Here is a 26,121-nt window from a genome sequence, read left to right on the forward strand (position 1 = left end):
ACGCATTCGGAAGGCCCCTGCTGGTCAGACTGGAAATGCAACAGTGGAAATGCCACAAAAACTCAGGCCAAACATGCATAAAACAACCTTTTACAAACCCATTGCAAGCGCTTTCTTGAAGGTAAAATCTTTCAAATGGAATTAGCTAACCACCCTCAGGTGAGTCTTGAACGGCAGGTTGGCTTTATCAGCAGTTTCAACGGCAGAGCTTGAGCTCATACAAGGTGTCTGGCCGTGATAAAGAAGAAGCCTCCCCGTCGGGGAATCGAACCCCGGTCTTCCGCGTGACAGGCGGAGATACTGTCCACTATACTAACGAGGACTGGTGGTTACTGCAGTGTCCCTGAGCGGTACGGCACCGTATGCTCAACCGTTGAGAAGTCAAGAATACTGGACATGCGGTCATCTGGTGATGGGGCAGATTCTTATTACATTTGCTCCTTCCTCTAATGGAAATGGCTGTATTATTGTTTTAACAAAAAAGACAAAAAGCTGGGTGGGAGGAGCGTGCACCAGACATTACCCTTGCTGAGCATGGTGGCATGTGTGTGGTAGCACATTGTCCCAACGTCTCATGGTTACAGCTCGAGTTTCTCTTCATTCACGCATAAATCTTTCGCCTTTTACTAAAGATTTCCGTGGAGGGGAACATTTGCGAGTTACTGGTATTTTTGGATGCTCTGCTCACAGCAGAGCTACATGCGTTTGTTCAAAAACAGAGGACTTTTGGCGGCTTGCTCCGCAGAACTGCAGCAGGTTGGGCCAGCGTTCGAGAGTGGCCCAACGGTTCGGCCGTTTTGTACATGTCTGGAGCTGGGTGGTCGTCAAACCATCACCACTTTCCCAGTTCACAACTTCAAATCTTGGGTCAGCAGCATGATTGTAAGGTTTACCAATCACAAAAGGGTAGTGGTGGGAGCAACAAAGCCTTTCAAAGCTTTCAACTGATTGCTTTGCAAATTGATTAACTGTTTTGACGCATTCGGAAGGCCACACTGGTGACGCATTCGGAAGGCCCCTGCTGGTCAGACTGGATATGCAACAGTGGAAATGCCACAAAAACTCAGGCCAAACATGCATAAAACAACCTTTTACAAACCCATTGCAAGCGCTTTCTTGAAGGTAAAATCTTTCAAATGGAATTAGCTAACCACCCTCAGGTGAGTCTTGAACGGCAGGTTGGCTTTATCAGCAGTTTCAACGGCAGAGCTTGAGCTCATACAAGGTGTCTGGCCGTGATAAAGAAGAAGCCTCCCCGTCGGGGAATCGAACCCCGGTCTTCCGCGTGATAGGCGGAGATACTGTCCACTATACTAACGAGGACTGGCGGTTACTGCAGTGTCCCTGAGCGGTACGGCACCGTATGCTCAACCGTTGAGAAGTCAAGAATACTGGACATGCGGTCATCTGGTGATGGGGCAGATTCTTATTACATTTGCTCCTTCCTCTAATGGAAATGGCTGTATTATTGTTTTAACAAAAAAGACAAAAAGCTGGGTGGGAGGAGCGTGCACCAGACATTACCCTTGCTGAGCATGGTGGCATGTGTGTGGTAGCACATTGTCCCAACGTCTCATGGTTACAGCTCGAGTTTCTCTTCATTCACGCATAAATCTTTCGCCTTTTACTAAAGATTTCCGTGGAGGGGAACATTTGCGAGTTACTGGTATTTTTGGATGCTCTGCTCACAGCAGAGCTACATGCGTTTGTTCAAAAACAGAGGACTTTTGGCGGCTTGCTCCGCAGAACTGCAGCAGGTTGGGCCAGCGTTCGAGAGTGGCCCAACGGTTCGGCCGTTTTGTCCATGTCTGGAGCTGGGTGGTCGTCAAACCATCACCACTTTCCCAGGTCACAACTTCAAATCTTGGGTCAGCAGCATGATTGTAAGGTTTACCAATCACAAAAGGGTAGTGGTGGGAGCAACAAAGCCTTTCAAAGCTTTCAACTGATTGCTTTGCAAATTGATTAACTGTTTTGACGCATTCGGAAGGCCACACTGGTGACGCATTCGGAAGGCCCCTGCTGGTCAGACTGGAAATGCAACAGTGGAAATGCCACAAAAACTCAGGCCAAACATGCATAAAACAACCTTTTACAAACCCATTGCAAGCGCTTTCTTGAAGGTAAAATCTTTCAAATGGAATTAGCTAACCACCCTCAGGTGAGTCTTGAACGGCAGGTTGGCTTTATCAGCAGTTTCAACGGCAGAGCTTGAGCTCATACAAGGTGTCTGGCCATGATAAAGAAGAAGCCTCCCCGTCGGGGAATCGAACCCCGGTCTTCCGCGTGACAGGCGGAGATACTGTCCACTATACTAACGAGGACTGGTGGTTACTGCAGTGTCCCTGAGCGGTACGGCACCGTATGCTCAACCGTTGAGAAGTCAAGAATACTGGACATGCGGTCATCTGGTGATGGGGCAGATTCTTATTACATTTGCTCCTTCCTCTAATGGAAATGGCTGTATTATTGTTTTAACAAAAAAGACAAAAAGCTGGGTGGGAGGAGCGTGCACCAGACATTACCCTTGCTGAGCATGGTGGCATGTGTGTGGTAGCACATTGTCCCAACGTCTCATGGTTACAGCTCGAGTTTCTCTTCATTCACGCATAAATTTTTCGCCTTTTACTAAAGATTTCCGTGGAGGGGAACATTTGCGAGTTACTGGTATTTTTGGATGCTCTGCTCACAGCAGAGCTACATGCGTTTGTTCAAAAACAGAGGACTTTTGGCGGCTTGCTCCGCAGAACTGCAGCAGGTTGGGCCAGCGTTCGAGAGTGGCCCAACGGTTCGGCCGTTTTGTCCATGTCTGGAGCTGGGTGGTCGTCAAACCATCACCACTTTCCCAGTTCACAACTTCAAATCTTGGGTCAGCAGCATGATTGTAAGGTTTACCAATCACAAAAGGGTAGTGGTGGGAGCAACAAAGCCTTTCAAAGCTTTCAACTGATTGCTTTGCAAATTGATTAACTGTTTTGACGCATTCGGAAGGCCACACTGGTGACGCATTCGGAAGGCCCCTGCTGGTCAGACTGGAAATGCAACAGTGGAAATGCCACAAAAACTCAGGCCAAACATGCATAAAACAACCTTTTACAAACCCATTGCAAGCGCTTTCTTGAAGGTAAAATCTTTCAAATGGAATTAGCTAACCACCCTCAGGTGAGTCTTGAACCGCAGGTTGGCTTTATCAGCAGTTTCAACGGCAGAGCTTGAGCTCATACAAGGTGTCTGGCCGTGATAAAGAAGAAGCCTCCCCGTCGGGGAATCGAACCCCGGTCTTCCGCGTGATAGGCGGAGATACTGTCCACTATACTAACGAGGACTGGCGGTTACTGCAGTGTCCCTGAGCGGTACGGCACCGTATGCTCAACCGTTGAGAAGTCAAGAATACTGGACATGCGGTCATCTGGTGATGGGGCAGATTCTTATTACATTTGCTCCTTCCTCTAATGGAAATGGCTGTATTATTGTTTTAACAAAAAAGACAAAAAGCTGGGTGGGAGGAGCGTGCACCAGACATTACCCTTGCTGAGCATGGTGGCATGTGTGTGGTAGCACATTGTCCCAACGTCTCATGGTTACAGCTCGAGTTTCTCTTCATTCACGCATAAATCTTTCGCCTTTTACTAAAGATTTCCGTGGAGGGGAACATTTGCGAGTTACTGGTATTTTTGGATGCTCTGTTCACAGCAGAGCTACATGCGTTTGTTCAAAAACAGAGGACTTTTGGCGGCTTGCTCCGCAGAACTGCAGCAGGTTGGGCCAGCGTTCGAGAGTGGCCCAACGGTTCGGCCGTTTTGTCCATGTCTGGAGCTGGGTGGTCGTCAAACCATCACCACTTTCCCAGTTCACAACTTCAAATCTTGGGTCAGCAGCATGATTGTAAGGTTTACCAATCACAAAAGGGTAGTGGTGGGAGCAACAAAGCCTTTCAAAGCTTTCAACTGATTGCTTTGCAAATTGATTAACTGTTTTGACGCATTCGGAAGGCCACACTGGTGACGCATTCGGAAGGCCCCTGCTGGTCAGACTGGAAATGCAACAGTGGAAATGCCACAAAAACTCAGGCCAAACATGCATAAAACAACCTTTTACAAACCCATTGCAAGCGCTTTCTTGAAGGTAAAATCTTTCAAATGGAATTAGCTAATCACCCTCAGGTGAGTCTTGAACGGCAGGTTGGCTTTATCAGCAGTTTCAACGGCAGAGCTTGAGCTCATACAAGGTGTCTGGCCGTGATAAAGAAGAAGCCTCCCCGTCGGGGAATCGAAACCCCGGTCTTACGCGTGACAGGCGGAGATACTGTCCACTATACTAACGAGGACTGGTGGTTACTGCAGTGTCCCTGAGCGGTACGGCACCGTATGCTCAACCGTTGAGAAGTCAAGAATACTGGACATGCGGTCATCTGGTGATGGGGCAGATTCTTATTACATTTGCTCCTTCCTCTAATGGAAATGGCTGTATTATTGTTTTAACAAAAAAGACAAAAAGCTGGGTGGGAGGAGCGTGCACCAGACATTACCCTTGCTGAGCATGGTGGCATGTGTGTGGTAGCACATTGTCCCAACGTCTCATGGTTACAGCTCGAGTTTCTCTTCATTCACGCATAAATCTTTCGCCTTTTACTAAAGATTTCCGTGGAGGGGAACATTTGCGAGTTACTGGTATTTTTGGATGCTCTGCTCACAGCAGAGCTACATGCGTTTGTTCAAAAACAGAGGACTTTTGGCGGCTTGCTCCGCAGAACTGCAGCAGGTTGGGCCAGCGTTCGAGAGTGGCCCAACGGTTCGGCCGTTTTGTCCATGTCTGGAGCTGGGTGGTCGTCAAACCATCACCACTTTCCCAGGTCACAACTTCAAATCTTGGGTCAGCAGCATGATTGTAAGGTTTACCAATCACAAAAGGGTAGTGGTGGGAGCAACAAAGCCTTTCAAAGCTTTCAACTGATTGCTTTGCAAATTGATTAACTGTTTTGACGCATTCGGAAGGCCACACTGGTGACGCATTCGGAAGGCACCTGCTGGTCAGACTGGATATGCAACAGTGGAAATGCCACAAAAACTCAGGCCAAACATGCATAAAACAACCTTTTACAAACCCATTGCAAGCGCTTTCTTGAAGGTAAAATCTTTCAAATGGAATTAGCTAACCACCCTCAGGTGAGTCTTGAACGGCAGGTTGGCTTTATCAGCAGTTTCAACGGCAGAGCTTGAGCTCATACAAGGTGTCTGGCCGTGATAAAGAAGAAGCCTCCCCGTCGGGGAATCGAACCCCGGTCTTCCGCGTGATAGGCGGAGATACTGTCCACTATACTAACGAGGACTGGCGGTTACTGCAGTGTCCCTGAGCGGTACGGCACCGTATGCTCAACCGTTGAGAAGTCAAGAATACTGGACATGCGGTCATCTGGTGATGGGGCAGATTCTTATTACATTTGCTCCTTCCTCTAATGGAAATGGCTGTATTATTGTTTTAACAAAAAAGACAAAAAGCTGGGTGGGAGGAGCGTGCACCAGACATTACCCTTGCTGAGCATGGTGGCATGTGTGTGGTAGCACATTGTCCCAACGTCTCATGGTTACAGCTCGAGTTTCTCTTCATTCACGCATAAATCTTTCGCCTTTTACTAAAGATTTCCGTGGAGGGGAACATTTGCGAGTTACTGGTATTTTTGGATGCTCTGCTCACAGCAGAGCTACATGCGTTTGTTCAAAAACAGAGGACTTTTGGCGGCTTGCTCCGCAGAACTGCAGCAGGTTGGGCCAGCGTTCGAGAGTGGCCCAACGGTTCGGCCGTTTTGTCCATGTCTGGAGCTGGGTGGTCGTCAAACCATCACCACTTTCCCAGGTCACAACTTCAAATCTTGGGTCAGCAGCATGATTGTAAGGTTTACCAATCACAAAAGGGTAGTGGTGGGAGCAACAAAGCCTTTCAAAGCTTTCAACTGATTGCTTTGCAAATTGATTAACTGTTTTGACGCATTCGGAAGGCCACACTGGTGACGCATTCGGAAGGCCCCTGCTGGTCAGACTGGAAATGCAACAGTGGAAATGCCACAAAAACTCAGGCCAAACATGCATAAAACAACCTTTTACAAACCCATTGCAAGCGCTTTCTTGAAGGTAAAATCTTTCAAATGGAATTAGCTAACCACCCTCAGGTGAGTCTTGAACGGCAGGTTGGCTTTATCAGCAGTTTCAACGGCAGAGCTTGAGCTCATACAAGGTGTCTGGCCATGATAAAGAAGAAGCCTCCCCGTCGGGGAATCGAACCCCGGTCTTCCGCGTGACAGGCGGAGATACTGTCCACTATACTAACGAGGACTGGTGGTTACTGCAGTGTCCCTGAGCGGTACGGCACCGTATGCTCAACCGTTGAGAAGTCAAGAATACTGGACATGCGGTCATCTGGTGATGGGGCAGATTCTTATTACATTTGCTCCTTCCTCTAATGGAAATGGCTGTATTATTGTTTTAACAAAAAAGACAAAAAGCTGGGTGGGATGAGCGTGCACCAGACATTACCCTTGCTGAGCATGGTGGCATGTGTGTGGTAGCACATTGTCCCAACGTCTCATGGTTACAGCTCGAGTTTCTCTTCATTCACGCATAAATTTTTCGCCTTTTACTAAAGATTTCCGTGGAGGGGAACATTTGCGAGTTACTGGTATTTTTGGATGCTCTGCTCACAGCAGAGCTACATGCGTTTGTTCAAAAACAGAGGACTTTTGGCGGCTTGCTCCGCAGAACTGCAGCAGGTTGGGCCAGCGTTCGAGAGTGGCCCAACGGTTCGGCCGTTTTGTCCATGTCTGGAGCTGGGTGGTCGTCAAACCATCACCACTTTCCCAGTTCACAACTTCAAATCTTGGGTCAGCAGCATGATTGTAAGGTTTACCAATCACAAAAGGGTAGTGGTGGGAGCAACAAAGCCTTTCAAAGCTTTCAACTGATTGCTTTGCAAATTGATTAACTGTTTTGACGCATTCGGAAGGCCACACTGGTGACGCATTCGGAAGGCCCCTGCTGGTCAGACTGGAAATGCAACAGTGGAAATGCCACAAAAACTCAGGCCAAACATGCATAAAACAACCTTTTACAAACCCATTGCAAGCGCTTTCTTGAAGGTAAAATCTTTCAAATGGAATTAGCTAACCACCCTCAGGTGAGTCTTGAACCGCAGGTTGGCTTTATCAGCAGTTTCAACGGCAGAGCTTGAGCTCATACAAGGTGTCTGGCCGTGATAAAGAAGAAGCCTCCCCGTCGGGGAATCGAACCCCGGTCTTCCGCGTGATAGGCGGAGATACTGTCCACTATACTAACGAGGACTGGCGGTTACTGCAGTGTCCCTGAGCGGTACGGCACCGTATGCTCAACCGTTGAGAAGTCAAGAATACTGGACATGCGGTCATCTGGTGATGGGGCAGATTCTTATTACATTTGCTCCTTCCTCTAATGGAAATGGCTGTATTATTGTTTTAACAAAAAAGACAAAAAGCTGGGTGGGAGGAGCGTGCACCAGACATTACCCTTGCTGAGCATGGTGGCATGTGTGTGGTAGCACATTGTCCCAACGTCTCATGGTTACAGCTCGAGTTTCTCTTCATTCACGCATAAATCTTTCGCCTTTTACTAAAGATTTCCGTGGAGGGGAACATTTGCGAGTTACTGGTATTTTTGGATGCTCTGTTCACAGCAGAGCTACATGCGTTTGTTCAAAAACAGAGGACTTTTGGCGGCTTGCTCCGCAGAACTGCAGCAGGTTGGGCCAGCGTTCGAGAGTGGCCCAACGGTTCGGCCGTTTTGTCCATGTCTGGAGCTGGGTGGTCGTCAAACCATCACCACTTTCCCAGTTCACAACTTCAAATCTTGGGTCAGCAGCATGATTGTAAGGTTTACCAATCACAAAAGGGTAGTGGTGGGAGCAACAAAGCCTTTCAAAGCTTTCAACTGATTGCTTTGCAAATTGATTAACTGTTTTGACGCATTCGGAAGGCCACACTGGTGACGCATTCGGAAGGCCCCTGCTGGTCAGACTGGAAATGCAACAGTGGAAATGCCACAAAAACTCAGGCCAAACATGCATAAAACAACCTTTTACAAACCCATTGCAAGCGCTTTCTTGAAGGTAAAATCTTTCAAATGGAATTAGCTAATCACCCTCAGGTGAGTCTTGAACGGCAGGTTGGCTTTATCAGCAGTTTCAACGGCAGAGCTTGAGCTCATACAAGGTGTCTGGCCGTGATAAAGAAGAAGCCTCCCCGTCGGGGAATCGAACCCCGGTCTTCCGCGTGACAGGCGGAGATACTGTCCACTATACTAACGAGGACTGGTGGTTACTGCAGTGTCCCTGAGCGGTACGGCACCGTATGCTCAACCGTTGAGAAGTCAAGAATACTGGACATGCGGTCATCTGGTGATGGGGCAGATTCTTATTACATTTGCTCCTTCCTCTAATGGAAATGGCTGTATTATTGTTTTAACAAAAAAGACAAAAAGCTGGGTGGGAGGAGCGTGCACCAGACATTACCCTTGCTGAGCATGGTGGCATGTGTGTGGTAGCACATTGTCCCAACGTCTCATGGTTACAGCTCGAATTTCTCTTCATTCACGCATAAATCTTTCGCCTTTTACTAAAGATTTCCGTGGAGGGGAACATTTGCGAGTTACTGGTATTTTTGGATGCTCTGCTCACAGCAGAGCTACATGCGTTTGTTCAAAAACAGAGGACTTTTGGCGGCTTGCTCCGCAGAACTGCAGCAGGTTGGGCCAGCGTTCGAGAGTGGCCCAACGGTTCGGCCGTTTTGTCCATGTCTGGAGCTGGGTGGTCGTCAAACCATCACCACTTTCCCAGTTCACAACTTCAAATCTTGGGTCAGCAGCATGATTGTAAGGTTTACCAATCACAAAAGGGTAGTGGTGGGAGCAACAAAGCCTTTCAAAGCTTTCAACTGATTGCTTTGCAAATTGATTAACTGTTTTGACGCATTCGGAAGGCCACACTGGTGACGCATTCGGAAGGCCCCTGCTGGTCAGACTGGAAATGCAACAGTGGAAATGCCACAAAAACTCAGGCCAAACATGCATAAAACAACCTTTTACAAACCCATTGCAAGCGCTTTCTTGAAGGTAAAATCTTTCAAATGGAATTAGCTAACCTCCCTCAGGTGAGTCTTGAACGGCAGGTTGGCTTTATCAGCAGTTTCAACGGCAGAGCTTGAGCTCATACAAGGTGTCTGGCCGTGATAAAGAAGAAGCCTCCCCGTCGGGGAATCGAACCCCGGTCTTCCGCGTGACAGGCGGAGATACTGTCCACTATACTAACGAGGACTGGTGGTTACTGCAGTGTCCCTGAGCGGTACGGCACCGTATGCTCAACCGTTGAGAAGTCAAGAATACTGGACATGCGGTCATCTGGTGATGGGGCAGATTCTTATTACATTTGCTCCTTCCTCTAATGGAAATGGCTGTATTATTGTTTTAACAAAAAAGACAAAAAGCTGGGTGGGAGGAGCGTGCACCAGACATTACCCTTGCTGAGCATGGTGGCATGTGTGTGGTAGCACATTGTCCCAACGTCTCATGGTTACAGCTCGAGTTTCTCTTCATTCACGCATAAATCTTTCGCCTTTTACTAAAGATTTCCGTGGAGGGGAACATTTGCGAGTTACTGGTATTTTTGGATGCTCTGCTCACAGCAGAGCTACATGCGTTTGTTCAAAAACAGAGGACTTTTGGCGGCTTGCTCCGCAGAACTGCAGCAGGTTGGGCCAGCGTTCGAGAGTGGCCCAACGGTTCGGCCGTTTTGTCCATGTCTGGAGCTGGGTGGTCGTCAAACCATCACCACTTTCCCAGTTCACAACTTCAAATCTTGGGTCAGCAGCATGATTGTAAGGTTTACCAATCACAAAAGGGTAGTGGTGGGAGCAACAAAGCCTTTCAAAGCTTTCAACTGATTGCTTTGCAAATTGATTAACTGTTTTGACGCATTCGGAAGGCCACACTGGTGACGCATTCGGAAGGCCCCTGCTGGTCAGACTGGATATGCAACAGTGGAAATGCCACAAAAACTCAGGCCAAACATGCATAAAACAACCTTTTACAAACCCATTGCAAGCGCTTTCTTGAAGGTAAAATCTTTCAAATGGAATTAGCTAACCACCCTCAGGTGAGTCTTGAACGGCAGGTTGGCTTTATCAGCAGTTTCAACGGCAGAGCTTGAGCTCATACAAGGTGTCTGGCCGTGATAAAGAAGAAGCCTCCCCGTCGGGGAATCGAACCCCGGTCTTCCGCGTGATAGGCGGAGATACTGTCCACTATACTAACGAGGACTGGCGGTTACTGCAGTGTCCCTGAGCGGTACGGCACCGTATGCTCAACCGTTGAGAAGTCAAGAATACTGGACATGCGGTCATCTGGTGATGGGGCAGATTCTTATTACATTTGCTCCTTCCTCTAATGGAAATGGCTGTATTATTGTTTTAACAAAAAAGACAAAAAGCTGGGTGGGAGGAGCGTGCACCAGACATTACCCTTGCTGAGCATGGTGGCATGTGTGTGGTAGCACATTGTCCCAACGTCTCATGGTTACAGCTCGAGTTTCTCTTCATTCACGCATAAATCTTTCGCCTTTTACTAAAGATTTCCGTGGAGGGGAACATTTGCGAGTTACTGGTATTTTTGGATGCTCTTCTCACAGCAGAGCTACATGCGTTTGTTCAAAAACAGAGGACTTTTGGCGGCTTGCTCCGCAGAACTGCAGCAGGTTGGGCCAGCGTTCGAGAGTGGCCCAACGGTTCGGCCGTTTTGTCCATGTCTGGAGCTGGGTGGTCGTCAAACCATCACCACTTTCCCAGGTCACAACTTCAAATCTTGGGTCAGCAGCATGATTGTAAGGTTTACCAATCACAAAAGGGTAGTGGTGGGAGCAACAAAGCCTTTCAAAGCTTTCAACTGATTGCTTTGCAAATTGATTAACTGTTTTGACGCATTCGGAAGGCCACACTGGTGACGCATTCGGAAGGCCCCTGCTGGTCAGACTGGAAATGCAACAGTGGAAATGCCACAAAAACTCAGGCCAAACATGCATAAAACAACCTTTTACAAACCCATTGCAAGCGCTTTCTTGAAGGTAAAATCTTTCAAATGAAATTAGCTAACCACCCTCAGGTGAGTCTTGAACGGCAGGTTGGCTTTATCAGCAGTTTCAACGGCAGAGCTTGAGCTCATACAAGGTGTCTGGCCATGATAAAGAAGAAGCCTCCCCGTCGGGGAATCGAACCCCGGTCTTACGCGTGACAGGCGGAGATACTGTCCACTATACTAACGAGGACTGGTGGTTACTGCAGTGTCCCTGAGCGGTACGGCACCGTATGCTCAACCGTTGAGAAGTCAAGAATACTGGACATGCGGTCATCTGGTGATGGGGCAGATTCTTATTACATTTGCTCCTTCCTCTAATGGAAATGGCTGTATTATTGTTTTAACAAAAAAGACAAAAAGCTGGGTGGGAGGAGCGTGCACCAGACATTACCCTTGCTGAGCATGGTGGCATGTGTGTGGTAGCACATTGTCCCAACGTCTCATGGTTACAGCTCGAGTTTCTCTTCATTCACGCATAAATTTTTCGCCTTTTACTAAAGATTTCCGTGGAGGGGAACATTTGCGAGTTACTGGTATTTTTGGATGCTCTGCTCACAGCAGAGCTACATGCGTTTGTTCAAAAACAGAGGACTTTTGGCGGCTTGCTCCGCAGAACTGCAGCAGGTTGGGCCAGCGTTCGAGAGTGGCCCAACGGTTCGGCCGTTTTGTCCATGTCTGGAGCTGGGTGGTCGTCAAACCATCACCACTTTCCCAGTTCACAACTTCAAATCTTGGGTCAGCAGCATGATTGTAAGGTTTACCAATCACAAAAGGGTAGTGGTGGGAGCAACAAAGCCTTTCAAAGCTTTCAACTGATTGCTTTGCAAATTGATTAACTGTTTTGACGCATTCGGAAGGCCACACTGGTGACGCATTCGGAAGGCCCCTGCTGGTCAGACTGGAAATGCAACAGTGGAAATGCCACAAAAACTCAGGCCAAACATGCATAAAACAACCTTTTACAAACCCATTGCAAGCGCTTTCTTGAAGGTAAAATCTTTCAAATGGAATTAGCTAACCTCCCTCAGGTGAGTCTTGAACGGCAGGTTGGCTTTATCAGCAGTTTCAACGGCAGAGCTTGAGCTCATACAAGGTGTCTGGCCGTGATAAAGAAGAAGCCTCCCCGTCGGGGAATCGAACCCCGGTCTTCCGCGTGACAGGCGGAGATACTGTCCACTATACTAACGAGGACTGGTGGTTACTGCAGTGTCCCTGAGCGGTACGGCACCGTATGCTCAACCGTTGAGAAGTCAAGAATACTGGACATGCGGTCATCTGGTGATGGGGCAGATTCTTATTACATTTGCTCCTTCCTCTAATGGAAATGGCTGTATTATTGTTTTAACAAAAAAGACAAAAAGCTGGGTGGGAGGAGCGTGCACCAGACATTACCCTTGCTGAGCATGGTGGCATGTGTGTGGTAGCACATTGTCCCAACGTCTCATGGTTACAGCTCGAGTTTCTCTTCATTCACGCATAAATCTTTCGCCTTTTACTAAAGATTTCCGTGGAGGGGAACATTTGCGAGTTACTGGTATTTTTGGATGCTCTGCTCACAGCAGAGCTACATGCGTTTGTTCAAAAACAGAGGACTTTGGCGGCTTGCTCTGCAGAACTGCAGCAGGTTGGGCCAGCGTTCGAGAGTGGCCCAACGGTTCGGCCGTTTTGTCCATGTCTGGAGCTGGGTGGTCGTCAAACCATCACCACTTTCCCAGTTCACAACTTCAAATCTTGGGTCAGCAGCATGATTGTAAGGTTTACCAATCACAAAAGGGTAGTGGTGGGAGCAACAAAGCCTTTCAAAGCTTTCAACTGATTGCTTTGCAAATTGATTAACTGTTTTGACGCATTCGGAAGGCCACACTGGTGACGCATTCGGAAGGCCCCTGCTGGTCAGACTGGATATGCAACAGTGGAAATGCCACAAAAACTCAGGCCAAACATGCATAAAACAACCTTTTACAAACCCATTGCAAGCGCTTTCTTGAAGGTAAAATCTTTCAAATGGAATTAGCTAACCACCCTCAGGTGAGTCTTGAACGGCAGGTTGGCTTTATCAGCAGTTTCAACGGCAGAGCTTGAGCTCATACAAGGTGTCTGGCCGTGATAAAGAAGAAGCCTCCCCGTCGGGGAATCGAACCCCGGTCTTCCGCGTGATAGGCGGAGATACTGTCCACTATACTAACGAGGACTGGCGGTTACTGCAGTGTCCCTGAGCGGTACGGCACCGTATGCTCAACCGTTGAGAAGTCAAGAATACTGGACATGCGGTCATCTGGTGATGGGGCAGATTCTTATTACATTTGCTCCTTCCTCTAATGGAAATGGCTGTATTATTGTTTTAACAAAAAAGACAAAAAGCTGGGTGGGAGGAGCGTGCACCAGACATTACCCTTGCTGAGCATGGTGGCATGTGTGTGGTAGCACATTGTCCCAACGTCTCATGGTTACAGCTCGAGTTTCTCTTCATTCACGCATAAATCTTTCGCCTTTTACTAAAGATTTCCGTGGAGGGGAACATTTGCGAGTTACTGGTATTTTTGGATGCTCTGCTCACAGCAGAGCTACATGCGTTTGTTCAAAAACAGAGGACTTTTGGCGGCTTGCTCCGCAGAACTGCAGCAGGTTGGGCCAGCGTTCGAGAGTGGCCCAACGGTTCGGCCGTTTTGTCCATGTCTGGAGCTGGGTGGTCGTCAAACCATCACCACTTTCCCAGGTCACAACTTCAAATCTTGGGTCAGCAGCATGATTGTAAGGTTTACCAATCACAAAAGGGTAGTGGTGGGAGCAACAAAGCCTTTCAAAGCTTTCAACTGATTGCTTTGCAAATTGATTAACTGTTTTGACGCATTCGGAAGGCCACACTGGTGACGCATTCGGAAGGCCCCTGCTGGTCAGACTGGAAATGCAACAGTGGAAATGCCACAAAAACTCAGGCCAAACATGCATAAAACAACCTTTTACAAACCCATTGCAAGCGCTTTCTTGAAGGTAAAATCTTTCAAATGAAATTAGCTAACCACCCTCAGGTGAGTCTTGAACGGCAGGTTGGCTTTATCAGCAGTTTCAACGGCAGAGCTTGAGCTCATACAAGGTGTCTGGCCATGATAAAGAAGAAGCCTCCCCGTCGGGGAATCGAACCCCGGTCTTCCGCGTGACAGGCGGAGATACTGTCCACTATACTAACGAGGACTGGTGGTTACTGCAGTGTCCCTGAGCGGTACGGCACCGTATGCTCAACCGTTGAGAAGTCAAGAATACTGGACATGCGGTCATCTGGTGATGGGGCAGATTCTTATTACATTTGCTCCTTCCTCTAATGGAAATGGCTGTATTATTGTTTTAACAAAAAAGACAAAAAGCTGGGTGGGAGGAGCGTGCACCAGACATTACCCTTGCTGAGCATGGTGGCATGTGTGTGGTAGCACATTGTCCCAACGTCTCATGGTTACAGCTCGAGTTTCTCTTCATTCACGCATAAATTTTTCGCCTTTTACTAAAGATTTCCGTGGAGGGGAACATTTGCGAGTTACTGGTATTTTTGGATGCTCTGCTCACAGCAGAGCTACATGCGTTTGTTCAAAAACAGAGGACTTTTGGCGGCTTGCTCCGCAGAACTGCAGCAGGTTGGGCCAGCGTTCGAGAGTGGCCCAACGGTTCGGCCGTTTTGTCCATGTCTGGAGCTGGGTGGTCGTCAAACCATCACCACTTTCCCAGTTCACAACTTCAAATCTTGGGTCAGCAGCATGATTGTAAGGTTTACCAATCACAAAAGGGTAGTGGTGGGAGCAACAAAGCCTTTCAAAGCTTTCAACTGATTGCTTTGCAAATTGATTAACTGTTTTGACGCATTCGGAAGGCCACACTGGTGACGCATTCGGAAGGCCCCTGCTGGTCAGACTGGAAATGCAACAGTGGAAATGCCACAAAAACTCAGGCCAAACATGCATAAAACAACCTTTTACAAACCCATTGCAAGCGCTTTCTTGAAGGTAAAATCTTTCAAATGGAATTAGCTAACCACCCTCAGGTGAGTCTTGAACGGCAGGTTGGCTTTATCAGCAGTTTCAACGGCAGAGCTTGAGCTCATACAAGGTGTCTGGCCGTGATAAAGAAGAAGCCTCCCCGTCGGGGAATCGAACCCCGGTCTTCCGCGTGACAGGCGGAGATACTGTCCACTATACTAACGAGGACTAGTGGGTACTGCAGTGTCCCTGAGCGGTACGGCACCGTATGCTCAACCGTTGAGAAGTCAAGAATACTGGACATGCGGTCATCTGGTGATGGGGCAGATTCTTATTACATTTGCTCCTTCCTCTAATGGAAATGGCTGTATTATTGTTTTAACAAAAAAGACAAAAAGCTGGGTGGGAGGAGCGTGCACCAGACATTACCCTTGCTGAGCATGGTGGCATGTGTGTGGTAGCACATTGTCCCAACGTCTCATGGTTACAGCTCGAATTTCTCTTCATTCACGCATAAATCTTTCGCCTTTTACTAAAGATTTCCGTGGAGGGGAACATTTGCGAGTTACTGGTATTTTTGGATGCTCTGCTCACAGCAGAGCTACATGCGTTTGTTCAAAAACAGAGGACTTTTGGCGGCTTGCTCCGCAGAACTGCAGCAGGTTGGGCCAGCGTTCGAGAGTGGCCCAACGGTTCGGCCGTTTTGTCCATGTCTGGAGCTGGGTGGTCGTCAAACCATCACCACTTTCCCAGTTCACAACTTCAAATCTTGGGTCAGCAGCATGATTGTAAGGTTTACCAATCACAAAAGGGTAGTGGTGGGAGCAACAAAGCCTTTCAAAGCTTTCAACTGATTGCTTTGCAAATTGATTAACTGTTTTGACGCATTCGGAAGGCCACACTGGTGACGCATTCGGAAGGCCCCTGCTGGTCAGACTGGAAATGCAACAGTGGAAATGCCACAAAAACTCAGGCCAAACATGCATAAAACAACCTTTTACAAACCCATTGCAAGCGCTTTCTTGAAGGTAAAATCTTTCAAATGGAATTAGCTAACCTCCCTCAGGTGAGTCTTGAACGGCAGGTTGGCTTTATCAGCAGTTTCAACGGCAGAGCTTGAGCTCATACAAGGTGTCTGGCCGTGATAAAGAAGAAGCCTCCCCGTCGGGGAATCGAACCCCGGTCTTCCGCGTGACAGGCGGAGATACTGTCCACTATACTAACGAGGACTGGTGGTTACTGCAGTGTCCCTGAGCGGTACAGCACCGTATGCTCAACCGTTGAGAAGTCAAGAATACTGGACATGCGGTCATCTGGTGATGGGGCAGATTCTTATTACATTTGCTCCTTCCTCTAATGGAAATGGCTGTATTATTGTTTTAACAAAAAAGACAAAAAGCTGGGTGGGAGGAGCGTGCACCAGACATTACCCTTGCTGAGCATGGTGGCATGTGTGTGGTAGCACATTGTCCCAACGTCTCATGGTTACAGCTCGAGTTTCTCTTCATTCACGCATAAATCTTTCGCCTTTTACTAAAGATTTCCGTGGAGGGGAACATTTGCGAGTTACTGGTATTTTTGGATGCTCTGCTCAAAGCAGAGCTACATGCGTTTGTTCAAAAACAGAGGACTTTTGGCGGCTTGCTCCGCAGAACTGCAGCAGGTTGGGCCAGCGTTCGAGAGTGGCCCAACGGTTCGGCCGTTTTGTCCATGTCTGGAGCTGGGTGGTCGTCAAACCATCACCACTTTCCCAGTTCACAACTTCAAATCTTGGGTCAGCAGCATGATTGTAAGGTTTACCAATCACAAAAGGGTAGTGGTGGGAGCAACAAAGCCTTTCAAAGCTTTCAACTGATTGCTTTGCAAATTGATTAACTGTTTTGACGCATTCGGAAGGCCACACTGGTGACGCATTCGGAAGGCCCCTGCTGGTCAGACTGGAAATGCAACAGTGGAAATGCCACAAAAACTCAGGCCAAACATGCATAAAACAACCTTTTACAAACCCATTGCAAGCGCTTTCTTGAAGGTAAAATCTTTCAAATGGAATTAGCTAACCACCCTCAGGTGAGTCTTGAACCGCAGGTTGGCTTTATCAGCAGTTTCAACGGCAGAGCTTGAGCTCATACAAGGTGTCTGGCCGTGATAAAGAAGAAGCCTCCCCGTCGGGGAATCGAACCCCGGTCTTCCGCGTGATAGGCGGAGATACTGTCCACTATACTAACGAGGACTGGCGGTTACTGCAGTGTCCCTGAGCGGTACGGCACCGTATGCTCAACCGTTGAGAAGTCAAGAATACTGGACATGCGGTCATCTGGTGATGGGGCAGATTCTTATTACATTTGCTCCTTCCTCTAATGGAAATGGCTGTATTATTGTTTTAACAAAAAAGACAAAAAGCTGGGTGGGAGGAGCGTGCACCAGACATTACCCTTGCTGAGCATGGTGGCATGTGTGTGGTAGCACATTGTCCCAACGTCTCATGGTTACAGCTCGAGTTTCTCTTCATTCACGCATAAATCTTTCGCCTTTTACTAAAGATTTCCGTGGAGGGGAACATTTGCGAGTTACTGGTATTTTTGGATGCTCTGCTCACAGCAGAGCTACATGCGTTTGTTCAAAAACAGAGGACTTTTGGCGGCTTGCTCCGCAGAACTGCAGCAGGTTGGGCCAGCGTTCGAGAGTGGCCCAACGGTTCGGCCGTTTTGTCCATGTCTGGAGCTGGGTGGTCGTCAAACCATCACCACTTTCCCAGTTCACAACTTCAAATCTTGGGTCAGCAGCATGATTGTAAGGTTTACCAATCACAAAAGGGTAGTGGTGGGAGCAACAAAGCCTTTCAAAGCTTTCAACTGATTGCTTTGCAAATTGATTAACTGTTTTGACGCATTCGGAAGGCCACACTGGTGACGCATTCGGAAGGCCCCTGCTGGTCAGACTGGAAATGCAACAGTGGAAATGCCACAAAAACTCAGGCCAAACATGCATAAAACAACCTTTTACAAACCCATTGCAAGCGCTTTCTTGAAGGTAAAATCTTTCAAATGGAATTAGCTAACCACCCTCAGGTGAGTCTTGAACGGCAGGTTGGCTTTATCAGCAGTTTCAACGGCAGAGCTTGAGCTCATACAAGGTGTCTGGCCGTGATAAAGAAGAAGCCTCCCCGTCGGGGAATCGAAACCCCGGTCTTCCGCGTGACAGGCGGAGATACTGTCCACTATACTAACGAGGACTGGTGGTTACTACAGTGTCCCTGAGCGGTACGGCACCGTATGCTCAACCGTTGAGAAGTCAAGAATACTGGACATGCGGTCATCTGGTGATGGGGCAGATTCTTATTACATTTGCTCCTTCCTCTAATGGAAATGGCTGTATTATTGTTTTAACAAAAAAGACAAAAAGCTGGGTGGGAGGAGCGTGCACCAGACATTACCCTTGCTGAGCATGGTGGCATGTGTGTGGTAGCACATTGTCCCAACGTCTCATGGTTACAGCTCGAGTTTCTCTTCATTCACGCATAAATCTTTCGCCTTTTACTAAAGATTTCCGTGGAGGGGAACATTTGCGAGTTACTGGTATTTTTGGATGCTCTGCTCACAGCAGAGCTACATGCGTTTGTTCAAAAACAGAGGACTTTTGGCGGCTTGCTCCGCAGAACTGCAGCAGGTTGGGCCAGCGTTCGAGAGTGGCCCAACGGTTCGGCCGTTTTGTCCATGTCTGGAGCTGGGTGGTCGTCAAACCATCACCACTTTCCCAGTTCACAACTTCAAATCTTGGGTCAGCAGCATGATTGTAAGGTTTACCAATCACAAAAGGGTAGTGGTGGGAGCAACAAAGCCTTTCAAAGCTTTCAACTGATTGCTTTGCAAATTGATTAACTGTTTTGACGCATTCGGAAGGCCACACTGGTGACGCATTCGGAAGGCCCCTGCTGGTCAGACTGGAAATGCAACAGTGGAAATGCCACAAAAACTCAGGCCAAACATGCATAAAACAACCTTTTACAAACCCATTGCAAGCGCTTTCTTGAAGGTAAAATCTTTCAAATGGAATTAGCTAACCACCCTCAGGTGAGTCTTGAACGGCAGGTTGGCTTTATCAGCAGTTTCAACGGCAGAGCTTGAGCTCATACAAGGTGTCTGGCCGTGATAAAGAAGAAGCCTCCCCGTCGGGGAATCGAAACCCCGGTCTTCCGCGTGACAGGCGGAGATACTGTCCACTATACTAACGAGGACTGGTGGTTACTACAGTGTCCCTGAGCGGTACGGCACCGTATGCTCAACCGTTGAGAAGTCAAGAATACTGGACATGCGGTCATCTGGTGATGGGGCAGATTCTTATTACATTTGCTCCTTCCTCTAATGGAAATGGCTGTATTATTGTTTTAACAAAAAAGACAAAAAGCTGGGTGGGAGGAGCGTGCACCAGACATTACCCTTGCTGAGCATGGTGGCATGTGTGTGGTAGCACATTGTCCCAACGTCTCATGGTTACAGCTCGAGTTTCTCTTCATTCACGCATAAATCTTTCGCCTTTTACTAAAGATTTCCGTGGAGGGGAACATTTGCGAGTTACTGGTATTTTTGGATGCTCTGCTCACAGCAGAGCTACATGCGTTTGTTCAAAAACAGAGGACTTTTGGCGGCTTGCTCCGCAGAACTGCAGCAGGTTGGGCCAGCGTTCGAGAGTGGCCCAACGGTTCGGCCGTTTTGTCCATGTCTGGAGCTGGGTGGTCGTCAAACCATCACCACTTTCCCAGTTCACAACTTCAAATCTTGGGTCAGCAGCATGATTGTAAGGTTTACCAATCACAAAAGGGTAGTGGTGGGAGCAACAAAGCCTTTCAAAGCTTTCAACTGATTGCTTTGCAAATTGATTAACTGTTTTGACGCATTCGGAAGGCCACACTGGTGACGCATTCGGAAGGCCCCTGCTGGTCAGACTGGAAATGCAACAGTGGAAATGCCACAAAAACTCAGGCCAAACATGCATAAAACAACCTTTTACAAACCCATTGCAAGCGCTTTCTTGAAGGTAAAATCTTTCAAATGGAATTAGCTAACCACCCTCAGGTGAGTCTTGAACCGCAGGTTGGCTTTATCAGCAGTTTCAACGGCAGAGCTTGAGCTCATACAAGGTGTCTGGCCGTGATAAAGAAGAAGCCTCCCCGTCGGGGAATCGAACCCCGGTCTTCCGCGTGATAGGCGGAGATACTGTCCACTATACTAACGAGGACTGGCGGTTACTGCAGTGTCCCTGAGCGGTACGCCACCGTATGCTCAACCGTTGAGAAGTCAAGAATACTGGACATGCGGTCATCTGGTGATGGGGCAGATTCTTATTACATTTGCTCCTTCCTCTAATGGAAATGGCTGTATTATTGTTTTAACAAAAAAGACAAAAAGCTGGGTGGGAGGAGCGTGCACCAGACATTACCCTTGCTGAGCATGGTGGCATGTGTGTGGTAGCACATTGTCCCAACGTCTCATGGTTACAGCTCGAGTTTCTCTTCATTCACGCATAAATCTTTCGCCTTTTACTAAAGATTTCCGTGGAGGGGAACATTTGCGAGTTACTGGTATTTTTGGATGCTCTGCTCACAGCAGAGCTACATGCGTTTGTTCAAAAACAGAGGACTTTTGGCGGCTTGCTCCGCAGAACTGCAGCAGGTTGGGCCAGCGTTCGAGAGTGGCCCAACGGTTCGGCCGTTTTGTCCATGTCTGGAGCTGGGTGGTCGTCAAACCATCACCACTTTCCCAGGTCACAACTTCAAATCTTGGGTCAGCAGCATGATTGTAAGGTTTACCAATCACAAAAGGGTAGTGGTGGGAGCAACAAAGCCTTTCAAAGCGTTCAACTGATTGCTTTGCAAATTGATTAACTGTTTTGACGCATTCGGAAGGCCACACTGGTGACGCATTCGGAAGGCCCCTGCTGGTCAGACTGGAAATGCAACAGTGGAAATGCCACAAAAACTCAGGCCAAACATGCATAAAACAACCTTTTACAAACCCATTGCAAGCGCTTTCTTGAAGGTAAAATCTTTCAAATGGAATTAGCTAACCACCCTCAGGTGAGTCTTGAACGGCAGGTTGGCTTTATCAGCAGTTTCAACGGCAGAGCTTGAGCTCATACAAGGTGTCTGGCCGTGATAAAGAAGAAGCCTCCCCGTCGGGGAATCGAACCCCGGTCTTCCGCGTGACAGGCGGAGATACTGTCCACTATACTAACGAGGACTGGTGGTTACTGCAGTGTCCCTGAGCGGTACGGCACCGTATGCTCAACCGTTGAGAAGTCAAGAATACTGGACATGCGGTCATCTGGTGATGGGGCAGATTCTTATTACATTTGCTCCTTCCTCTAATGGAAATGGCTGTATTATTGTTTTAACAAAAAAGACAAAAAGCTGGGTGGGAGGAGCGTGCACCAGACATTACCCTTGCTGAGCATGGTGGCATGTGTGTGGTAGCACATTGTCCCAACGTCTCATGGTTACAGCTCGAATTTCTCTTCATTCACGCATAAATCTTTCGCCTTTTACTAAAGATTTCCGTGGAGGGGAACATTTGCGAGTTACTGGTATTTTTGGATGCTCTGCTCACAGCAGAGCTACATGCGTTTGTTCAAAAACAGAGGACTTTTGGCGGCTTGCTCCGCAGAACTGCAGCAGGTTGGGCCAGCGTTCGAGAGTGGCCCAACGGTTCGGCCGTTTTGTCCATGTCTGGAGCTGGGTGGTCGTCAAACCATCACCACTTTCCCAGTTCACAACTTCAAATCTTGGGTCAGCAGCATGATTGTAAGGTTTACCAATCACAAAAGGGTAGTGGTGGGAGCAACAAAGCCTTTCAAAGCTTTCAACTGATTGCTTTGCAAATTGATTAACTGTTTTGACGCATTCGGAAGGCCACACTGGTGACGCATTCGGAAGGCCCCTGCTGGTCAGACTGGAAATGCAACAGTGGAAATGCCACAAAAACTCAGGCCAAACATGCATAAAACAACCTTTTACAAACCCATTGCAAGCGCTTTCTTGAAGGTAAAATCTTTCAAATGGAATTAGCTAACCTCCCTCAGGTGAGTCTTGAACGGCAGGTTGGCTTTATCAGCAGTTTCAACGGCAGAGCTTGAGCTCATACAAGGTGTCTGGCCGTGATAAAGAAGAAGCCTCCCCGTCGGGGAATCGAACCCCGGTCTTCCGCGTGACAGGCGGAGATACTGTCCACTATACTAACGAGGACTGGTGGTTACTGCAGTGTCCCTGAGCGGTACGGCACCGTATGCTCAACCGTTGAGAAGTCAAGAATACTGGACATGCGGTCATCTGGTGATGGGGCAGATTCTTATTACATTTGCTCCTTCCTCTAATGGAAATGGCTGTATTATTGTTTTAACAAAAAAGACAAAAAGCTGGGTGGGAGGAGCGTGCACCAGACATTACCCTTGCTGAGCATGGTGGCATGTGTGTGGTAGCACATTGTCCCAACGTCTCATGGTTACAGCTCGAGTTTCTCTTCATTCACGCATAAATCTTTCGCCTTTTACTAAAGATTTCCGTGGAGGGGAACATTTGCGAGTTACTGGTATTTTTGGATGCTCTGCTCACAGCAGAGCTACATGCGTTTGTTCAAAAACAGAGGACTTTTGGCGGCTTGCTCCGCAGAACTGCAGCAGGTTGGGCCAGCGTTCGAGAGTGGCCCAACGGTTCGGCCGTTTTGTCCATGTCTGGAGCTGGGTGGTCGTCAAACCATCACCACTTTCCCAGTTCACAACTTCAAATCTTGGGTCAGCAGCATGATTGTAAGGTTTACCAATCACAAAAGGGTAGTGGTGGGAGCAACAAAGCCTTTCAAAGCTTTCAACTGATTGCTTTGCAAATTGATTAACTGTTTTGACGCATTCGGAAGGCCACACTGGTGACGCATTCGGAAGGCCCCTGCTGGTCAGACTGGAAATGCAACAGTGGAAATGCCACAAAAACTCAGGCCAAACATGCATAAAACAACCTTTTACAAACCCATTGCAAGCGCTTTCTTGAAGGTAAAATCTTTCAAATGGAATTAGCTAACCACCCTCAGGTGAGTCTTGAACCGCAGGTTGGCTTTATCAGCAGTTTCAACGGCAGAGCTTGAGCTCATACAAGGTGTCTGGCCGTGATAAAGAAGAAGCCTCCCCGTCGGGGAATCGAACCCCGGTCTTCCGCGTGATAGGCGGAGATACTGTCCACTATACTAACGAGGACTGGCGGTTACTGCAGTGTCCCTGAGCGGTACGCCACCGTATGCTCAACCGTTGAGAAGTCAAGAATACTGGACATGCGGTCATCTGGTGATGGGGCAGATTCTTATTACATTTGCTCCTTCCTCTAATGGAAATGGCTGTATTATTGTTTTAACAAAAAAGACAAAAAGCTGGGTGGGAGGAGCGTGCACCAGACATTACCCTTGCTGAGCATGGTGGCATGTGTGTGGTAGCACATTGTCCCAACGTCTCATGGTTACAGCTCGAGTTTCTCTTCATTCACGCATAAATCTTTCGCCTTTTACTAAAGATTTCCGTGGAGGGGAACATTTGCGAGTTACTGGTATTTTTGGATGCTCTGCTCACAGCAGAGCTACATGCGTTTGTTCAAAAACAGAGGACTTTTGGCGGCTTGCTCCGCAGAACTGCAGCAGGTTGGGCCAGCGTTCGAGAGTGGCCCAACGGTTCGGCCGTTTTGTCCATGTCTGGAGCTGGGTGGTCGTCAAACCATCACCACTTTCCCAGGTCACAACTTCAAATCTTGGGTCAGCAGCATGATTGTAAGGTTTACCAATCACAAAAGGGTAGTGGTGGGAGCAACAAAGCCTTTCAAAGCTTTCAACTGATTGCTTTGCAAATTGATTAACTGTTTTGACGCATTCGGAAGGCCACACTGGTGACGCATTCGGAAGGCCCCTGCTGGTCAGACTGGAAATGCAACAGTGGAAATGCCACAAAAACTCAGGCCAAACATGCATAAAACAACCTTTTACAAACCCATTGCAAGCGCTTTCTTGAAGGTAAAATCTTTCAAATGGAATTAGCTAACCACCCTCAGGTGAGTCTTGAACGGCAGGTTGGCTTTATCAGCAGTTTCAACGGCAGAGCTTGAGCTCATACAAGGTGTCTGGCCGTGATAAAGAAGAAGCCTCCCCGTCGGGGAATCGAACCCCGGTCTTCCGCGTGACAGGCGGAGATACTGTCCACTATACTAACGAGGACTGGTGGTTACTGCAGTGTCCCTGAGCGGTACGGCACCGTATGCTCAACCGTTGAGAAGTCAAGAATACTGGACATGCGGTCATCTGGTGATGGGGCAGATTCTTATTACATTTGCTCCTTCCTCTAATGGAAATGGCTGTATTATTGTTTTAACAAAAAAGACAAAAAGCTGGGTGGGAGGAGCGTGCACCAGACATTACCCTTGCTGAGCATGGTGGCATGTGTGTGGTAGCACATTGTCCCAACGTCTCATGGTTACAGCTCGAATTTCTCTTCATTCACGCATAAATCTTTCGCCTTTTACTAAAGATTTCCGTGGAGGGGAACATTTGCGAGTTACTGGTATTTTTGGATGCTCTGCTCACAGCAGAGCTACATGCGTTTGTTCAAAAACAGAGGACTTTTGGCGGCTTGCTCCGCAGAACTGCAGCAGGTTGGGCCAGCGTTCGAGAGTGGCCCAACGGTTCGGCCGTTTTGTCCATGTCTGGAGCTGGGTGGTCGTCAAACCATCACCACTTTCCCAGTTCACAACTTCAAATCTTGGGTCAGCAGCATGATTGTAAGGTTTACCAATCACAAAAGGGTAGTGGTGGGAGCAACAAAGCCTTTCAAAGCTTTCAACTGATTGCTTTGCAAATTGATTAACTGTTTTGACGCATTCGGAAGGCCACACTGGTGACGCATTCGGAAGGCCCCTGCTGGTCAGACTGGAAATGCAACAGTGGAAATGCCACAAAAACTCAGGCCAAACATGCATAAAACAACCTTTTACAAACCCATTGCAAGCGCTTTCTTGAAGGTAAAATCTTTCAAATGGAATTAGCTAACCACCCTCAGGTGAGTCTTGAACGGCAGGTTGGCTTTATCAGCAGTTTCAACGGCAGAGCTTGAGCTCATACAAGGTGTCTGGCCGTGATAAAGAAGAAGCCTCCCCGTCGGGGAATCGAACCCCGGTCTTCCGCGTGACAGGCGGAGATACTGTCCACTATACTAACGAGGACTGGTGGTTACTGCAGTGTCCCTGAGCGGTACGGCACCGTATGCTCAACCGTTGAGAAGTCAAGAATACTGGACATGCGGTCATCTGGTGATGGGGCAGATTCTTATTACATTTGCTCCTTCCTCTAATGGAAATGGCTGTATTATTGTTTTAACAAAAAAGACAAAAAGCTGGGTGGGAGGAGCGTGCACCAGACATTACCCTTGCTGAGCATGGTGGCATGTGTGTGGTAGCACATTGTCCCAACGTCTCATGGTTACAGCTCGAGTTTCTCTTCATTCACGCATAAATCTTTCGCCTTTTACTAAAGATTTCCGTGGAGGGGAACATTTGCGAGTTACTGGTATTTTTGGATGCTCTGCTCACAGCAGAGCTACATGCGTTTGTTCAAAAACAGAGGACTTTTGGCGGCTTGCTCCGCAGAACTGCAGCAGGTTGGGCCAGCGTTCGAGAGTGGCCCAACGGTTCGGCCGTTTTGTCCATGTCTGGAGCTGGGTGGTCGTCAAACCATCACCACTTTCCCAGTTCACAACTTCAAATCTTGGGTCAGCAGCATGATTGTAAGGTTTACCAATCACAAAAGGGTAGTGGTGGGAGCAACAAAGCCTTTCAAAGCTTTCAACTGATTGCTTTGCAAATTGATTAACTGTTTTGACGCATTCGGAAGGCCACACTGGTGACGCATTCGGAAGGCCCCTGCTGGTCAGACTGGAAATGCAACAGTGGAAATGCCACAAAAACTCAGGCCAAACATGCATAAAACAACCTTTTA

At 48.1% G+C, this 26,121-nt stretch overlaps 48 non-coding genes across 48 annotated transcripts; 26 read left to right on the forward strand and 22 right to left on the reverse strand.

Moving 5' to 3' along the window:
• Positions 1 to 250: 250 nt before the first annotated feature.
• trnad-guc (transfer RNA aspartic acid (anticodon GUC)) lies at positions 251 to 322 on the reverse strand. The gene has a single exon. It is a non-coding gene; the product is annotated as a tRNA-Asp (tRNA).
• Positions 323 to 582: 260 nt separating this feature from the next.
• Positions 583 to 697, forward strand: LOC130101566 (U5 spliceosomal RNA). Its single transcript, XR_008809006.1, has one exon. It is a non-coding gene; the product is annotated as a U5 spliceosomal RNA (small nuclear RNA).
• A 554-nt stretch (positions 698 to 1,251) lies between these two features.
• Positions 1,252 to 1,323, reverse strand: trnad-auc (transfer RNA aspartic acid (anticodon AUC)). Its single transcript has one exon. It is a non-coding gene; the product is annotated as a tRNA-Asp (tRNA).
• A 260-nt stretch (positions 1,324 to 1,583) lies between these two features.
• Positions 1,584 to 1,698, forward strand: LOC130101613 (U5 spliceosomal RNA). Its single transcript, XR_008809016.1, has one exon. It is a non-coding gene; the product is annotated as a U5 spliceosomal RNA (small nuclear RNA).
• A 554-nt stretch (positions 1,699 to 2,252) lies between these two features.
• trnad-guc (transfer RNA aspartic acid (anticodon GUC)) lies at positions 2,253 to 2,324 on the reverse strand. Its single transcript has one exon. It is a non-coding gene; the product is annotated as a tRNA-Asp (tRNA).
• A 260-nt stretch (positions 2,325 to 2,584) lies between these two features.
• Positions 2,585 to 2,699, forward strand: LOC130076743 (U5 spliceosomal RNA). The gene has a single exon (XR_008805685.1). It is a non-coding gene; the product is annotated as a U5 spliceosomal RNA (small nuclear RNA).
• Positions 2,700 to 3,253: 554 nt separating this feature from the next.
• On the reverse strand, positions 3,254 to 3,325 carry trnad-auc (transfer RNA aspartic acid (anticodon AUC)). The gene has a single exon. It is a non-coding gene; the product is annotated as a tRNA-Asp (tRNA).
• Positions 3,326 to 3,585: 260 nt separating this feature from the next.
• Positions 3,586 to 3,700, forward strand: LOC130095712 (U5 spliceosomal RNA). Its single transcript, XR_008808155.1, has one exon. It is a non-coding gene; the product is annotated as a U5 spliceosomal RNA (small nuclear RNA).
• An 887-nt stretch (positions 3,701 to 4,587) lies between these two features.
• Positions 4,588 to 4,702, forward strand: LOC130101674 (U5 spliceosomal RNA). Its single transcript, XR_008809031.1, has one exon. It is a non-coding gene; the product is annotated as a U5 spliceosomal RNA (small nuclear RNA).
• Positions 4,703 to 5,256: 554 nt separating this feature from the next.
• trnad-auc (transfer RNA aspartic acid (anticodon AUC)) lies at positions 5,257 to 5,328 on the reverse strand. The gene has a single exon. It is a non-coding gene; the product is annotated as a tRNA-Asp (tRNA).
• A 260-nt stretch (positions 5,329 to 5,588) lies between these two features.
• Positions 5,589 to 5,703, forward strand: LOC130101730 (U5 spliceosomal RNA). The gene has a single exon (XR_008809037.1). It is a non-coding gene; the product is annotated as a U5 spliceosomal RNA (small nuclear RNA).
• Positions 5,704 to 6,257: 554 nt separating this feature from the next.
• trnad-guc (transfer RNA aspartic acid (anticodon GUC)) lies at positions 6,258 to 6,329 on the reverse strand. The gene has a single exon. It is a non-coding gene; the product is annotated as a tRNA-Asp (tRNA).
• A 260-nt stretch (positions 6,330 to 6,589) lies between these two features.
• Positions 6,590 to 6,704, forward strand: LOC130076794 (U5 spliceosomal RNA). Its single transcript, XR_008805689.1, has one exon. It is a non-coding gene; the product is annotated as a U5 spliceosomal RNA (small nuclear RNA).
• A 554-nt stretch (positions 6,705 to 7,258) lies between these two features.
• On the reverse strand, positions 7,259 to 7,330 carry trnad-auc (transfer RNA aspartic acid (anticodon AUC)). Its single transcript has one exon. It is a non-coding gene; the product is annotated as a tRNA-Asp (tRNA).
• A 260-nt stretch (positions 7,331 to 7,590) lies between these two features.
• On the forward strand, positions 7,591 to 7,705 carry LOC130095773 (U5 spliceosomal RNA). Its single transcript, XR_008808157.1, has one exon. It is a non-coding gene; the product is annotated as a U5 spliceosomal RNA (small nuclear RNA).
• Positions 7,706 to 8,259: 554 nt separating this feature from the next.
• trnad-guc (transfer RNA aspartic acid (anticodon GUC)) lies at positions 8,260 to 8,331 on the reverse strand. Its single transcript has one exon. It is a non-coding gene; the product is annotated as a tRNA-Asp (tRNA).
• Positions 8,332 to 8,591: 260 nt separating this feature from the next.
• LOC130078113 (U5 spliceosomal RNA) lies at positions 8,592 to 8,706 on the forward strand. The gene has a single exon (XR_008805892.1). It is a non-coding gene; the product is annotated as a U5 spliceosomal RNA (small nuclear RNA).
• A 554-nt stretch (positions 8,707 to 9,260) lies between these two features.
• trnad-guc (transfer RNA aspartic acid (anticodon GUC)) lies at positions 9,261 to 9,332 on the reverse strand. Its single transcript has one exon. It is a non-coding gene; the product is annotated as a tRNA-Asp (tRNA).
• A 260-nt stretch (positions 9,333 to 9,592) lies between these two features.
• LOC130101856 (U5 spliceosomal RNA) lies at positions 9,593 to 9,707 on the forward strand. The gene has a single exon (XR_008809063.1). It is a non-coding gene; the product is annotated as a U5 spliceosomal RNA (small nuclear RNA).
• A 554-nt stretch (positions 9,708 to 10,261) lies between these two features.
• Positions 10,262 to 10,333, reverse strand: trnad-auc (transfer RNA aspartic acid (anticodon AUC)). The gene has a single exon. It is a non-coding gene; the product is annotated as a tRNA-Asp (tRNA).
• Positions 10,334 to 10,593: 260 nt separating this feature from the next.
• Positions 10,594 to 10,708, forward strand: LOC130077303 (U5 spliceosomal RNA). Its single transcript, XR_008805733.1, has one exon. It is a non-coding gene; the product is annotated as a U5 spliceosomal RNA (small nuclear RNA).
• Positions 10,709 to 11,594: 886 nt separating this feature from the next.
• Positions 11,595 to 11,709, forward strand: LOC130076838 (U5 spliceosomal RNA). Its single transcript, XR_008805695.1, has one exon. It is a non-coding gene; the product is annotated as a U5 spliceosomal RNA (small nuclear RNA).
• Positions 11,710 to 12,263: 554 nt separating this feature from the next.
• On the reverse strand, positions 12,264 to 12,335 carry trnad-guc (transfer RNA aspartic acid (anticodon GUC)). Its single transcript has one exon. It is a non-coding gene; the product is annotated as a tRNA-Asp (tRNA).
• Positions 12,336 to 12,595: 260 nt separating this feature from the next.
• Positions 12,596 to 12,710, forward strand: LOC130101914 (U5 spliceosomal RNA). The gene has a single exon (XR_008809076.1). It is a non-coding gene; the product is annotated as a U5 spliceosomal RNA (small nuclear RNA).
• Positions 12,711 to 13,263: 553 nt separating this feature from the next.
• Positions 13,264 to 13,335, reverse strand: trnad-auc (transfer RNA aspartic acid (anticodon AUC)). Its single transcript has one exon. It is a non-coding gene; the product is annotated as a tRNA-Asp (tRNA).
• A 260-nt stretch (positions 13,336 to 13,595) lies between these two features.
• Positions 13,596 to 13,710, forward strand: LOC130101971 (U5 spliceosomal RNA). Its single transcript, XR_008809093.1, has one exon. It is a non-coding gene; the product is annotated as a U5 spliceosomal RNA (small nuclear RNA).
• A 554-nt stretch (positions 13,711 to 14,264) lies between these two features.
• Positions 14,265 to 14,336, reverse strand: trnad-guc (transfer RNA aspartic acid (anticodon GUC)). Its single transcript has one exon. It is a non-coding gene; the product is annotated as a tRNA-Asp (tRNA).
• A 260-nt stretch (positions 14,337 to 14,596) lies between these two features.
• Positions 14,597 to 14,711, forward strand: LOC130076889 (U5 spliceosomal RNA). Its single transcript, XR_008805698.1, has one exon. It is a non-coding gene; the product is annotated as a U5 spliceosomal RNA (small nuclear RNA).
• Positions 14,712 to 15,265: 554 nt separating this feature from the next.
• On the reverse strand, positions 15,266 to 15,337 carry trnad-guc (transfer RNA aspartic acid (anticodon GUC)). The gene has a single exon. It is a non-coding gene; the product is annotated as a tRNA-Asp (tRNA).
• A 260-nt stretch (positions 15,338 to 15,597) lies between these two features.
• On the forward strand, positions 15,598 to 15,712 carry LOC130078166 (U5 spliceosomal RNA). Its single transcript, XR_008805902.1, has one exon. It is a non-coding gene; the product is annotated as a U5 spliceosomal RNA (small nuclear RNA).
• A 554-nt stretch (positions 15,713 to 16,266) lies between these two features.
• Positions 16,267 to 16,338, reverse strand: trnad-guc (transfer RNA aspartic acid (anticodon GUC)). Its single transcript has one exon. It is a non-coding gene; the product is annotated as a tRNA-Asp (tRNA).
• A 260-nt stretch (positions 16,339 to 16,598) lies between these two features.
• Positions 16,599 to 16,713, forward strand: LOC130099488 (U5 spliceosomal RNA). Its single transcript, XR_008808404.1, has one exon. It is a non-coding gene; the product is annotated as a U5 spliceosomal RNA (small nuclear RNA).
• Positions 16,714 to 17,267: 554 nt separating this feature from the next.
• On the reverse strand, positions 17,268 to 17,339 carry trnad-auc (transfer RNA aspartic acid (anticodon AUC)). Its single transcript has one exon. It is a non-coding gene; the product is annotated as a tRNA-Asp (tRNA).
• Positions 17,340 to 17,599: 260 nt separating this feature from the next.
• On the forward strand, positions 17,600 to 17,714 carry LOC130102033 (U5 spliceosomal RNA). The gene has a single exon (XR_008809114.1). It is a non-coding gene; the product is annotated as a U5 spliceosomal RNA (small nuclear RNA).
• Positions 17,715 to 18,601: 887 nt separating this feature from the next.
• On the forward strand, positions 18,602 to 18,716 carry LOC130102074 (U5 spliceosomal RNA). Its single transcript, XR_008809129.1, has one exon. It is a non-coding gene; the product is annotated as a U5 spliceosomal RNA (small nuclear RNA).
• An 887-nt stretch (positions 18,717 to 19,603) lies between these two features.
• LOC130102132 (U5 spliceosomal RNA) lies at positions 19,604 to 19,718 on the forward strand. The gene has a single exon (XR_008809141.1). It is a non-coding gene; the product is annotated as a U5 spliceosomal RNA (small nuclear RNA).
• Positions 19,719 to 20,272: 554 nt separating this feature from the next.
• On the reverse strand, positions 20,273 to 20,344 carry trnad-auc (transfer RNA aspartic acid (anticodon AUC)). The gene has a single exon. It is a non-coding gene; the product is annotated as a tRNA-Asp (tRNA).
• A 260-nt stretch (positions 20,345 to 20,604) lies between these two features.
• On the forward strand, positions 20,605 to 20,719 carry LOC130102181 (U5 spliceosomal RNA). Its single transcript, XR_008809155.1, has one exon. It is a non-coding gene; the product is annotated as a U5 spliceosomal RNA (small nuclear RNA).
• A 554-nt stretch (positions 20,720 to 21,273) lies between these two features.
• trnad-guc (transfer RNA aspartic acid (anticodon GUC)) lies at positions 21,274 to 21,345 on the reverse strand. Its single transcript has one exon. It is a non-coding gene; the product is annotated as a tRNA-Asp (tRNA).
• A 260-nt stretch (positions 21,346 to 21,605) lies between these two features.
• LOC130078227 (U5 spliceosomal RNA) lies at positions 21,606 to 21,720 on the forward strand. Its single transcript, XR_008805910.1, has one exon. It is a non-coding gene; the product is annotated as a U5 spliceosomal RNA (small nuclear RNA).
• Positions 21,721 to 22,274: 554 nt separating this feature from the next.
• On the reverse strand, positions 22,275 to 22,346 carry trnad-guc (transfer RNA aspartic acid (anticodon GUC)). The gene has a single exon. It is a non-coding gene; the product is annotated as a tRNA-Asp (tRNA).
• Positions 22,347 to 22,606: 260 nt separating this feature from the next.
• LOC130102226 (U5 spliceosomal RNA) lies at positions 22,607 to 22,721 on the forward strand. Its single transcript, XR_008809168.1, has one exon. It is a non-coding gene; the product is annotated as a U5 spliceosomal RNA (small nuclear RNA).
• Positions 22,722 to 23,275: 554 nt separating this feature from the next.
• On the reverse strand, positions 23,276 to 23,347 carry trnad-auc (transfer RNA aspartic acid (anticodon AUC)). The gene has a single exon. It is a non-coding gene; the product is annotated as a tRNA-Asp (tRNA).
• Positions 23,348 to 23,607: 260 nt separating this feature from the next.
• Positions 23,608 to 23,722, forward strand: LOC130102283 (U5 spliceosomal RNA). Its single transcript, XR_008809187.1, has one exon. It is a non-coding gene; the product is annotated as a U5 spliceosomal RNA (small nuclear RNA).
• A 554-nt stretch (positions 23,723 to 24,276) lies between these two features.
• Positions 24,277 to 24,348, reverse strand: trnad-guc (transfer RNA aspartic acid (anticodon GUC)). Its single transcript has one exon. It is a non-coding gene; the product is annotated as a tRNA-Asp (tRNA).
• A 260-nt stretch (positions 24,349 to 24,608) lies between these two features.
• LOC130078286 (U5 spliceosomal RNA) lies at positions 24,609 to 24,723 on the forward strand. The gene has a single exon (XR_008805920.1). It is a non-coding gene; the product is annotated as a U5 spliceosomal RNA (small nuclear RNA).
• A 554-nt stretch (positions 24,724 to 25,277) lies between these two features.
• Positions 25,278 to 25,349, reverse strand: trnad-guc (transfer RNA aspartic acid (anticodon GUC)). The gene has a single exon. It is a non-coding gene; the product is annotated as a tRNA-Asp (tRNA).
• Positions 25,350 to 25,609: 260 nt separating this feature from the next.
• LOC130102337 (U5 spliceosomal RNA) lies at positions 25,610 to 25,724 on the forward strand. The gene has a single exon (XR_008809198.1). It is a non-coding gene; the product is annotated as a U5 spliceosomal RNA (small nuclear RNA).
• Positions 25,725 to 26,121: the final 397 nt, after the last annotated feature.

Source organism: Rhinichthys klamathensis, unplaced genomic scaffold (genome assembly GCF_029890125.1).
Source record: "Rhinichthys klamathensis goyatoka isolate OS25496 unplaced genomic scaffold, OSU_Roscu_1.1 h1tg000001l_1, whole genome shotgun sequence".
NCBI classification, from domain to species: Eukaryota; Metazoa; Chordata; class Actinopteri; order Cypriniformes; family Leuciscidae; genus Rhinichthys; species Rhinichthys klamathensis.